The sequence below is a fragment of the Bombus huntii genome, unplaced genomic scaffold (genome assembly GCF_024542735.1).
Source record: "Bombus huntii isolate Logan2020A unplaced genomic scaffold, iyBomHunt1.1 ctg00000085.1, whole genome shotgun sequence".
Classification (NCBI taxonomy): Eukaryota; Metazoa; Arthropoda; class Insecta; order Hymenoptera; family Apidae; genus Bombus; species Bombus huntii.
This window is the reverse complement of record NW_026099340.1, coordinates 265,099-277,185: the sequence shown is the minus strand read 5'-3', so window position 1 is coordinate 277,185 and position 12,087 is coordinate 265,099. Positions and strand designations below refer to the sequence as shown.

Genomic DNA, 12,087 nt, shown 5'->3' with positions numbered 1-12,087 from the left:
ATTAAAAATTACATGTACCTAATTACATACCTAAAATATTTTTTGAAAGGACGAGCGTTATTTCCATTTATTTCTTATCGGTCTTGCTAGTATCTACAAATAAAACCTACAAATTGATAATATTTCAAATTGCAATCTCAACTTGGTCAAAATTTGTTGATAGACAGTCACAATATCTCAGAGCTCTTGTTTCGATCATTCGCGGAGAGACGCGATCGCGAGATATCACGTCAACGAGAGTTGTAAGTTCTCGTTACGATTAAACAATCGACGCCACGAACTGATCGATTCCCTTATTTCGATTATGATAATAAGGGTAGTTTAATGAAATTTCACAAAATTAACACAACTAAATTAATGTTTATTGCAACAACTTATTAACTAGAAAGATATAAATGGAACAACAAAAAGAAAATGTGACTACGTAATGCGCGATATAAGATGTGTGTTGACTGTTTGGCTTCTCGAAATGTTCTGATTTTTTCTGGAAGGCGACCCCCACTACCTTCGGATCACGCCACATTCTTTTACGCCAGATAAAATAACGGTCACGAATCGACGTTTCTGGAGGTCGCCCTGCTTAATGAACCATGCGCTTGCCACTACAATGTTTGTTTTGCCGGGCAGCCGCGACGATCCGTCTGCGACATTATAGTGCCGCGACCGACAGTTAAGAATATAATCTATGGCAAGCCGCATGGCGTAACATCCTCCCCCCGTTGAGAGGGTACCGATCAAATTAGCGAGATGTGGTTGAAGTTCCCATCTTAGTTCGTCTCGGTGGCTAGTTGTTCGGGTTTCTCGAGATCGGGTTGAATTGGCAGTGGGACAAGCCTTTTGACGGCCCGATCCAAAACGCTCTTTGCCGTCTGAACTGTAGCTGTCCGGATGACACCATCGGCGCCTGGATGAACCTTGATAACTCGGCCCAGAGGCCAATGCATGGAGGGAACGTTGTCCTCTCTGAGGATGACGATTGTGCCTTTTTGGATGCCGTGTCCACCCTTGCTCCACTTATTGCGGTTGGTTAGCTCGTTCAAATACTCCTTATGCCAGCGGTTCCAAAAATGCTGTTTAAGCTGTTGGATATGCTGCCATCTGGAGAGTCGGTTCGATGGAATGTCTCTGAAATCTCGATCACGTAAGCACATTAGTGAATCGCCAATGAGAAAATGTCCGGGAGTGAGGACTAGGAGATCATTTGGATCGGTGGAGATAGGAGTTAGCGGGCGGGAATTGAGGACTGCTTCTATTTCTATGATAAGAGTATTCAATTGTTCAGAGGTGAGTAACTCGTTGCCGGCTACACGCCTGAGGTGGCGTTTAAATGACTTCACCGCTGCTTCCCATAGCCCACCGAAATGCGGCGAATGAGGGGGAATGAAGTGCCATTCGATTTGTTTGTCGGCTAAAAATGCGGTCACTTTTTCCTTGTGATCGTCCGATTGTAATAAATCGTGAAGCTCTCGTAATTCGTTGCTTGCTCCTCTGAAGTTGGTGCCGTTATCAGAATGGATGGTGGAGCAATACCCTCGTCGAGCGATAAATCGGCGAAGAGCGGCGATGAAGGCTTCGCTAGTGAGATCGTCAACGAGCTCGATGTGTACCGCTTTAATTGCTAGGCATACGAAAATGGCTACGTATACTTTTATCTGACGACGGTTACGATCTCGTTTTTCCTTGATGTGGAACGGCCCGCAGTAATCGACGCCGACGTTTGTAAATGGGCGAGATTCCGTTACTCGCGCCTCCGGCAGATTACCCATCACGTATTCTACCGGCGGTGGTTGAGCGCGGCAGCAGCGGACGCAGCCTTTGATCGCCCGCCATACTTGACTTCGACCGTCAACGGGCCAGTATCTTTGTCTTACTGCGTATAACGTAGCCTGCGTTCCGGAATGCATGTGGATCTTGTGCTCGTGGTCTATGATGCGTGTTGTAACGGATGACTTAGGTAATACTATGGGATGTTTCTGGGCGAAGGTCATCGACGAATGACTGAGTCGACCCCCGACTCGCAATATTCCTTCCTTGTCTATGAACGGATTGAGTCGCGTGAGCTTACCCTTTATCGCCGCGTTCCGATCTTTTTGGAGTGTACGAATTTCCTCGGAGAAATGGATGTTTTGCAACAATTTTATCAGTTTATTGTGCGTTATGCGTAGTTCAGTAACGGTTAGGGGTGCCGCTCGGTTCCTTTTCTGTTTCCAACGGAGGCAACGAGCTATGATTCGTATCAACTTGGGCCAGGATGAATATCTTTGCAACAAACTGTAATCGGCGGGGCTTGCGGACAGACAAATCGCCCCCTTCTGCTCCGGTACTTCAATTTGCGGTGTTAGCGCCCATGTCGGCCAATAGCCTTCCGACTGGTAGAGCCATGCAGGACCGTGCTGCCAGATGGTTGGGCGCAGAAACTCTTCGGGTGTTTGGCCGCGTGATATTAAGTCCGCGGGGTTGTCGTCGGTAGGAACGTGGCGCCAATCGCGGATGCTGGTTTTTGTTTGAATTTCGGAGACTCTGTTAGCGACGAATGTTTTAAGGGTGTGAGGTGATGTATTGAGCCAATGGAGGACGATAGTGGAATCGGTCCAATAGATAGTTCGAGTAATTTTGTGTGATAGGGCTTGTTGTACGGTTGACATCAGGGACGTAAGAAGGAGTGCTCCGCTCAGCTCGAGCCGAGGAATGGTCTGGCACTTGAGTGGGGCGACTTTCGATTTTGCGGTTAAAAGCTGGGTCCAAACACGGCCGTTGGTGTTAAGGGTTCGAAGATAAACACAGGCTCCGTAAGCCTTTTCGCTGGCATCGCAGAAACCATGCAGTTCAATTTCCATTGCGGACTCGATTATTGCCTTGCGTGGGAACCTGACGTTGTTTAATAAGGGTAATTGGGCATAGTACCTTTCCCACTCTGTATGTAACTCGATCGGAAGTGATTCATCCCAATCGATTTTCGACGACCATATTCGTTGAAGTAGCATCTTGGCCCGAACAATCACCGGTGCGAGCAGACCGAGCGGATCGTAAATTTTTGCAATCTCCGAGCTGATGATTCGTTTCGTGACTCGAGAGGGCGTGGGTTTGACTTCGACCGAGTAAAGAATAGAGTCGTCGGATGAATTCCAAAACACTCCCAGCGTCTTCAAGGTTTGCGAGTCGCCCAAAAAATGTTGGTGATTTGTTTCTTCTAAGGAAAGTCCGTGTAATAAGTCCTTATCGTTTGACGCCCATTTTCGTATGTTTAAGCCGGCCAGTTGAAGTAAATTGGTGAGTTCTGTTCTGAGCGTGAGGGCTTCGTCCTTCGTTTCAGCTCCGGTGAGAGCGTCGTCGACGTAGAAATCCCGCTGCAGTACCTGTGCTGCACGTGGAAATCGATGTCCTTCGTCCTCTGCCAGTTGCTTGAGGCACCGAATAGCTAGATACGGGGCTGCGGATAAACCGAACGTTACAGTGTTAAGCTCATATGTTTCTGTTTCTCCACTCGCGCTGCGCCATAATATCCTTTGATATTTCCGATCCTCTGGTCGTACGAGGAATTGCCGATACATTTTCTCGATGTCGCCGGTGAGTACGTATTGATGAGAGCGGAATCTAATTAATATATAAAATAAATCTTCCTGTAACTTGGGTCCTGTGTGAAGTGTATCGTTTAAGGAGGTTCCGGTAGTGCTTGGTGCCGATCCGTCGAAAACTACACGGAGTTTGGTGGTTTGACTCGATGCTTTGGTCACGCCATGATGGGGTAAATAGTATCCGTTGTCGTCGGAGTGGTTGTCATTGACCTTCGTCATGTGTCCCAACGCCAGGTATTCCTGTATTACCGTTCGATATTCTGATTCGAAGCGTTTGTCGTGCTGGAATCGGCGATTGAGTGAGGCGAGTCGTTTACTCGCCAGCGTTTTAGAGGATCCGAGTGACTGAAGCTGATCGTTGAAAGGTAGAGCGACGAGGTATCGTCCTTCGCTGGTGCGTCGGGTGTGGGCTTGGAAGTGTTCTTCGCATCGTCGATCTGCCTCTGAGATATGTTTAATTGAGGGTCCTTCATCGATTTCCCAAAACCGCGCGAGGTCTGCTTGTAAAGTCGTCGTGGATGTGTGAAATATGTTTGTAGCGGTTTGGGAAGTTGGACTCCCCCTGATTACCCATCCGAATCGCGTCTTTTGCAGACGCAGTCCAGGCTCGTCTGGCTGCGTGAGGTTGACTTGTCCCACACACATCGACGCGAGTGTTGAACCTGAGCTTAGTAGTACATCTATCGGAGCTGGTAAATGAAATCGTGGATCGGCCAATTTGAGATTTTTTGGTATCTCAAGTGTCGAACGATCGATGGGTTCGCTGGGAATTAAGGTTGATATGGTTGGAATGATAAGGAACGTTAATGTCCGCGTGTATGTACCGTCAGTGGAAGTGATCGTGGCCGTGATGTGTCGCTTAGAGGTCGTTGTCAAGGTGTCTAGAGCTCCGATCGGGACCGAACATTTGTTTTGCCTTATCTTTAACGATTTTGCTAATTCCTCGGTAATGAAGTTCATACTGGATCCGGTGTCGAGCAACGCTCGACAACGGATTGGTTGCTGTTTATCATTCAAAATATTAATCTGCGCTGTGATGACTAGATCATTGGACAGTAATTCGGATGCTATTGGTCTGGTATGTTCGGTCGTCAACGGAGTCGTCGATCGTCGGCGTCATTGGTTGTGTGTTCGTCTGTCACTGGGCGGTGGACTTGGAGACGCGGCTGTTCGTGGTGTTTCCGATCTGTGGTCTGTTGCGTGCTTTTTGCGGCGAGTGGGTGATACGCAAGGTGGCAAGGAAGGTGTTGTGGATCGGCTATTTAATGGGGAAGATTTCGGGCTGGACGTGCTGGAACGAGACCCTGAATGGCGTTTTGTTCTATGCAGCATTGTATGATGTCGTTCTCCACATATGCGACATGATCCTGCGAAACAATGCTTCGTTGTGTGCCCTTTCCCGAGGCAGTTGAGGCATAGTGATGCTCTTTTGACCTCCCGAATGCGTTCGCGAAGGGATTTGGTTTTGAAGGTGTCACATCTCCAAATGGGGTGTGGTCCTTGACAGGTGGGGCATGTTGGAGTAACCTGTGTCGCCGTAAGTGCATGCCCTCGTGATGCGCGTTGACGGACCGGAGTAGTTTGTTCCGGTGATTCTCTTGTTTGTCTGACCGTGGTGATCGGTCTGGAGCTTCGTGCTAATCTCTCTAGGAAGTTTAATAAATGAATGTACGGAGGTACCTCGTTATTGGGCAGCGTCATTTCCCATTGCTTTTGGATACTTAGTGGTATTTTCGAGAGGATGAGGCTGTTGAGCATAGCACTCGTATCGGGGTAGGACTCTCCTAATTTGTTCAATGCGTATATATGTTGTTTAAATGTGTGGACTAAGCGCCTTAATTCCGTTGGAGACTCCTTGGTTATCCTTGGATAATCAATTATTGCCATGCAGTGACTGAAAGCTGTGTATCGTGGACATTCGAAACTTTCCTTGAGAACGGCTATAGCCTGACTGTAGTTTACATTACTAAGGGGTAACGCGTTTAAACAATCGGCTGCTTCTCCTTGCAGGGCGGACTGCAGGTAATGGAATTTCTGTATGCCAGTGAGACTAGGATTTTTATCGATAGTGGAGGAAAAAGTATCATAAAACGTGTTCCATTTTTCTAAGCTTCCGTCAAAGGTGGGGAGCCGAAGATCTGGTAATTTAATGGATATCGGATTTGAACTTGCGGATGATGCACAGGTTGGAGGGTTTATGGATGTCGACGGCGAAGCTGTTTGCGCGTTCCTCAGAAGATTTTGTAGCCTTGTGTCTACCGCGACGTACTGATCGATTCCCTTATTTCGATTATGATAATAAGGGTAGTTTAATGAAATTTCACAAAATTAACACAACTAAATTAATGTTTATTGCAACAACTTATTAACTAGAAAGATATAAATGGAACAACAAAAAGAAAATGTGACTACGTAATGCGCGATATAAGATGTGTGTTGACTGTTTGGCTTCTCGAAATGTTCTGATTTTTTCTGGAAGGCGACCCCCACTACCTTCGGATCACGCCACATTCTTTTACGCTAGATAAAATAACGGTCACGAATCGACGTTTCTGGAGGTCGCCCTGCTTAATGAACCATGCGCTTGCCACTACAATGTTTGTTTTGCCGGGCAGCCGCGACGATCCGTCTGCGACATTATAGTGCCGCGACCGACAGTTAAGAATATAATCTATGGCAAGCCGCATGGCGTAACAGCTCTTAAACCGAAATTAAACAAAATGACAGGTGTACCGCCGCGTAATCAATCTTCTTTATATATATAACAAATTATATAACAAATACAGTTAGATTTAAGTGGAAACAATTAAAGTAATTATTGCATAATATCACAAGTTCTTTTCATTCGTTCAAATAATACGATACGATACAATACGACTGCCACGCGATCAATTTTTTCTCATATATTTTTCGAAAAAGAGAAATAATATTGTCTCTATTCACAATATTCAGCAACTAGCTTTCGAGAGCGTCAATTATCGTGAAAAGTTGTTTCCATGAGGATTTGAAAAGCCGTCTGAACACAACGAATGCCGCGAGTTATGATGCATCACGAACCGCACGACCAATTTTGCAACTAAGCCGTTCACTTCACGACCACCTGTAAATACAATACCGGAACTAACCCGCTTTTGAAACGTACGCTGTCACCGACGATATATGCTGATATTGGCCCTACGACCTTTTCTCCCGATGAAATATTACTTTTTACGGATCCAGTCAGCTATACCGTTCTCTTTACACAGACAAACCAGATGAATCGTCAACTTCTCGAAAATACTTGTATCAACCGCGCGAAAAAGACACGGAGATCACTCTCATTGCAGACACACGCAGTTTACGACGCGTCTTTTTCTTTTTTCTTTTCTCCTTTTCTTCTTTTCCTCTACGCGTCTCGCGACTTCTTCAGAAAAGTTTTCAGCATTTTCATGTGCATCTATATGGTGATTTTTAGCGAAAATTTTTAGGTAAAATAAATTTCTCTATATCTTTGGAGTGAATGCAAAAAGACAATCTAATATATTTACAAGTAGTGTTACAGGAGCTATGTGCTTCATAGTTGGAGAGATTCGTATTATTTATTCGTACCAACGTTTTATATCTTTTTCGGTATGAAATTAATCGATTGCTTTTTCTACAAATCTTTTACGCTCCTAATGTCAAATAAAATTCATGAAAGAAGTGACCGTTGATAACTTAAAAGTAACCAAAAAAGGGAAAAGAAGAAAATTCTTCAAAGGTTGAGTCGAATGAAATGTCAAAAAAATGGAAATTGGACTTGTAAAAATATATCGATCGTTTGGTCTGTAAGTTTCAATATTTTCGAAAGAAATATAATGAAACTAAAACACAAGAATCTATCGACGAATATGAAATAGAATGCAATGGGCCGTTTCTAACAAAGGAATGTGGAGAGATGTACCTGTAATGCCAGATGACATTTAATTACAAACATCGTTCAATTTTTGCCTGCTTTAACCTCCATCAAAAATGAATTCATCCAATGGAAAGACGCTCACATTTCTATATATTTTACATATATAATGCAATAATGAATAATAAACTCGAGGTACTCACATATTATATCCATCATATGCATTGTGCAATAAAAGAGATAAAAATATGTTATCGATATATCGTAATAAACTCAATTATCAACATCGTATTATTCTCTTTGAATATGTATAATTACTAGTTATTGTTTACAAGTAATCTAGCTATTTAAGCATTTATTGTATACACATCAGCAGCAGTTTATACGAATGTACTTCTCAAGTTTGCATTTTAATATTGAACCCATGTGCGGCTAAGATTGTTTGTTTTCAAATACAAATTGAATTAACAAAGTCATATGCATACAAGCAAAAAAGTCATAGCAAATACAAGGTAAAATCGAAGATATCATGTAGATCGAATAGCTAATCCGTTTTAGATTATGCTTTACCGCTGATACTCCACTTCGCTGACTGTTGATCCGTCCTAATTCTCTACTATTGTAGAATGACGTTCGTTGCATGTTCTTTTCTGACAGTAACTCACCGTGAAAGTAAGTTAATAGTTGGACCGCTTCCCTTTCACGCGTTCGAAAAGATGCTTGCTAATTCGTCCCGGATGAATCGTTCGTTCCTTCTTTTTCGCGACTTCCTGATAAATACGCGAAAATGAAGGACAACTGGCTTTTCAATTTCTCATTTAGCTATTTACGAGTTCCATTAAGTAGAATTGTTATGAAAGCGAGTAATACAAGCGCGCATCGTGTACTCTTCAATCCAATACGTTTCTCCAAACGAATTGTGACTTTACTCTAACTTTTCCTTCGTTTCATTATCCGTTAATTCTTCTGTAAAAGTTAATGAATATGGAGCGATCGTAGTAACCTTTGCACAGGCTACCAAAGCCTCGTACGATCGGCGAAACTTCGTCGTGCTCCTTTCCGCGCTTTACTTTCCGCGAAATTAATTATATTATCCTCGAAGCTCCGACAATGGCTGATTCCGATTGAAACTTTATTGGAAATCATCGCGTTTGGGGGCCATTTACGAATGATCGTCGTTATGTTGCCGTCGAGCTTACTCTCAATCGATACGTGCTTTGATGTTGATTATATTTATCAAAAATATAGGAAAACTTAATATCCATTGTCAGAAACAGTATGAACCTTCCAAAGATTGTCATTTAAGAAGGAGCACGTAATAAGGGAATTACAGCAGAGAAGCTCATATTCCTGTAATTCGAGACGCACATAGATTTGAATTATTTGACCATTGACAGATTTGACCATTTCACATGTTGCGGTTTCCATTTCTTAAGCAATTTACAAATATGTATCATAGTTGTTTTTAAGATGTTCTGGAGAATGCATAACGCTTTCAAAATCGCAATTACATCGAATAGTCTGCGACGTTGGAATTCGTTCCAAACAAGCATTGGATCTTTATTGTAAGCGCGGAATTAACATTTCGCGATCGCGGTTATTTCGAGTACATATGTAATTCCATTCTCACAGAAGCATCCACTCCGCAATAAGTGCAGTTCTCCGAAGAAAGAGAAAGAGGACGAGAAAGAAAGATACGGTGAAAGCGTGCAGCTCGATGATCCGCAATGACATCGCTTCCTCGAATCGAGTATCGATTCTTATCGATTAACCGAGGACGGCAAATTCGCATTAATACTACAATAGAAACGATATCATGATTTTGTAGATTTTTTGATACTTTCCTTAGTAGAAATTCCTGCTCTGTCGCGTGATGTGATTAGATTTTCCCCTAGACCTTTTGTTTTTGAAACAAATTGAAAAATATAAGGAGAAAATAACGCGTTTTAGATGTTCCTTTCACTTTGATCATTATTTCAAAATATTGAAATGCTTGTAATGTAATAACAATCCATATCATTTTATTTGGAAGAGTCGAAAGAATTGTCATGTAAAGAAAAAATGCGAGAAAATGCGAGAAAATGCAAGAAAAATACGAAACATCTTTACAGTCGAATATTTGAAAAGAAAAAAATTGATTTTTTGAAAACTGTACATACCTGCTTGTTTGCAGATTCGTATGTAGCTCATACAAATCTACAAGAATTACCTACTGAAAGTTACAAAGTTAGATATGAATTGAACAGTGTTATTCAACCGCACGTGTATTTCAAACTTGATTTTCTCGAATAAAATACAATGTTCTTTTCTTTCTACTTAATTTTTTATGTAACATTACCCTTTGCTTGATTGTATCACTTATCCGGCCTCACTCTACATACACATATACATGTATTGTATGTATGTATATACATGTAAAAGAAATAATTCCTCAATAAAATTATCATTGCTCGGGTAATTTTATAGAATCAAAGTTCTTTTGTAAATTAGATACAAATATCCAAATATACATTCAAAAGGATATATAAAGAAAGGCTTGAGTAAATCATATACAGGATCCGATCCAATATCATGTAGAAGCGGACGTGACATGATCCCTTATGGAAAGATAAAATAATAATATACAATATAATTTTTTCATTTTCGATTTAGTTTTCGATAAAATTGACTTTGATAATTTATCAAGTATGCTTGAACATAGCTAATTATCAACTGGTTGAGTTTACCATTAATAGGGTGTCATTCTCGATGCGAAAATAAGTAAGAAATGTAAAATAAAATTTTTTCGTTTAAGATTTTATTTTGAAGAAAATAGAATTTGAATATATTTAATTAAGAATAGGTTTAGTGCATGCGTGTAGTAAATTTTCAAATCTGTTTTTCTTAAAAAAACAAAGCGTCCTGTGAAAAGATTTATTCTACATTTTCGACTTATTTTCACACATAGAATGATTTCTTGTCGATTATTTAGTACTATCTAGTCCAGAATTAGCCATGTTTAAGTATAAATTTTCAAACAAGATAGAGCAAATTTTGTTCTACATCTTTTTATTATTTTTCTACAAGAAATCACGCGATGCTCGCTGTTACATGTTATTCAACTGGAATCTGTATAAAATGATTTTCGGGTGGGAAGAGATTTATCACAAATAATAATTCCGGCTTAGCGAAGGGTGGTAAAATTGTGAAAAGGTCAACGCGAAGGGTTCAGCGTTTTCGTTTTATCGAATATCGAGCGCTAATGGTCGATAGTGAAAGGGATAAATAAGGTCCTGAAGGAACGTGCGAGGTGCTGAAAGCAGGCTTCCGGCCAATTGGGAACTTGTGCTTATCGGCTGCTTAACGAACTGCGAAACGAAAAGAAAGGGGCTATTCAACTTAAGAATAAACAGTTAAACTCAAGACCAAATTAAGTCGAATCAGTTCTGGCTGTCACTTATGGACTTGCTCAAGTGTCATTTTGCCAGCTGAAATGAAGAAATTTTATATGGTTTAAAACGCAATCGAGAAAAGGTAAAAACAGAAAGAAGAGTGAAGGAATATTTCACTCGTGACTTACCTCTTCCTTCTCTCTTACTCTCTATAATACAATATAACGATATAATATCATAATAAAATTATGGTGACTTATGTTTTTTTATTCAACCTCCGATCGCATATTGCATACCCAACCTACGTATATAATTCTGCATTTTTGTTGTACGCAGATATGGATTTTGCTATTAGAACTTTTGAAATTTAGTATATAACTGTATTAGATATACAGACAAATTTTTTAATTCTGTAACTGTTTAGATGGTGTTTAAGTTAATATAAACAGAAAAGAGCCATAATATTTGCACCACTTGCACTCTATTTACATTTCATGACACATTTCTTTTAAACATAACCCGCGTATTCAATTTTTCCAGAGATATCTTTATATCAAAATAAGTCTCATATATAGTGAAATACACGGAGACATTCTATAATTACCGTATAATACGTATAAAAAAAGAGTGTTCTACCGCAGAACTTTGAACTAGAAAAACATTTTTTTCTTTGCATTTTCTTTAAGGAATATTATTTCAAAAGTGTAAAACTCTTATATCAAAAGCCCCAAAAGTAACAGTGCGATAGTTAGTTGTAGCTAATCGAAACTTTTCGAATTTATCGATCAAGTTGAAAAAAGAACAAAGGTTTTCAAACATTCTTTCATAAAAAAGGTTCCCAAAAACTTTCGATTTTCGCAAGTTTCTTCTATCTGTTCATAAACATTCGCGTTAAAGGTATTGCAAATTTTTTCTCCAGTGTTAACATCGATATTTACAATTTGTGCAATCCAATGCGCCTAGCGTTAGCAAGCATGAGTGTTAACGTGACAGGATCGACTTGAAATCGAACTCATGCTCGTGTCCCCTCTTATTGTCTCTTTCAATCGGTATCTTGTTACAATGGCCAAGGAAAGCAAATAAAATTCCGAAAAATAAGAAAAAGGAAAGGAAAAAATAACAAAATGAGTTGGATGGGAATAAGAAAGAAGATATGGCATAAAATACACAGAAAAAATTCGTAAATTAAGAGAAAACAAGCTAGTTATGGATCTGTGCGAGTGCGGAAAGAATTGTAAAAGGAAAAAATGTCAATTAAAAAAAAAAG

The 12,087-nt window shown here is 40.6% G+C and overlaps 1 protein-coding gene across 1 annotated transcript in view; it reads left to right on the top strand.

Annotated features, from left to right (window-relative positions):
• LOC126876605 (lachesin-like) overlaps positions 1-12,087 on the top strand; it is an 89,203-nt gene that overhangs the window by 205 nt on the left and 76,911 nt on the right. The gene's annotated exons all lie outside the window — the stretch shown is intronic.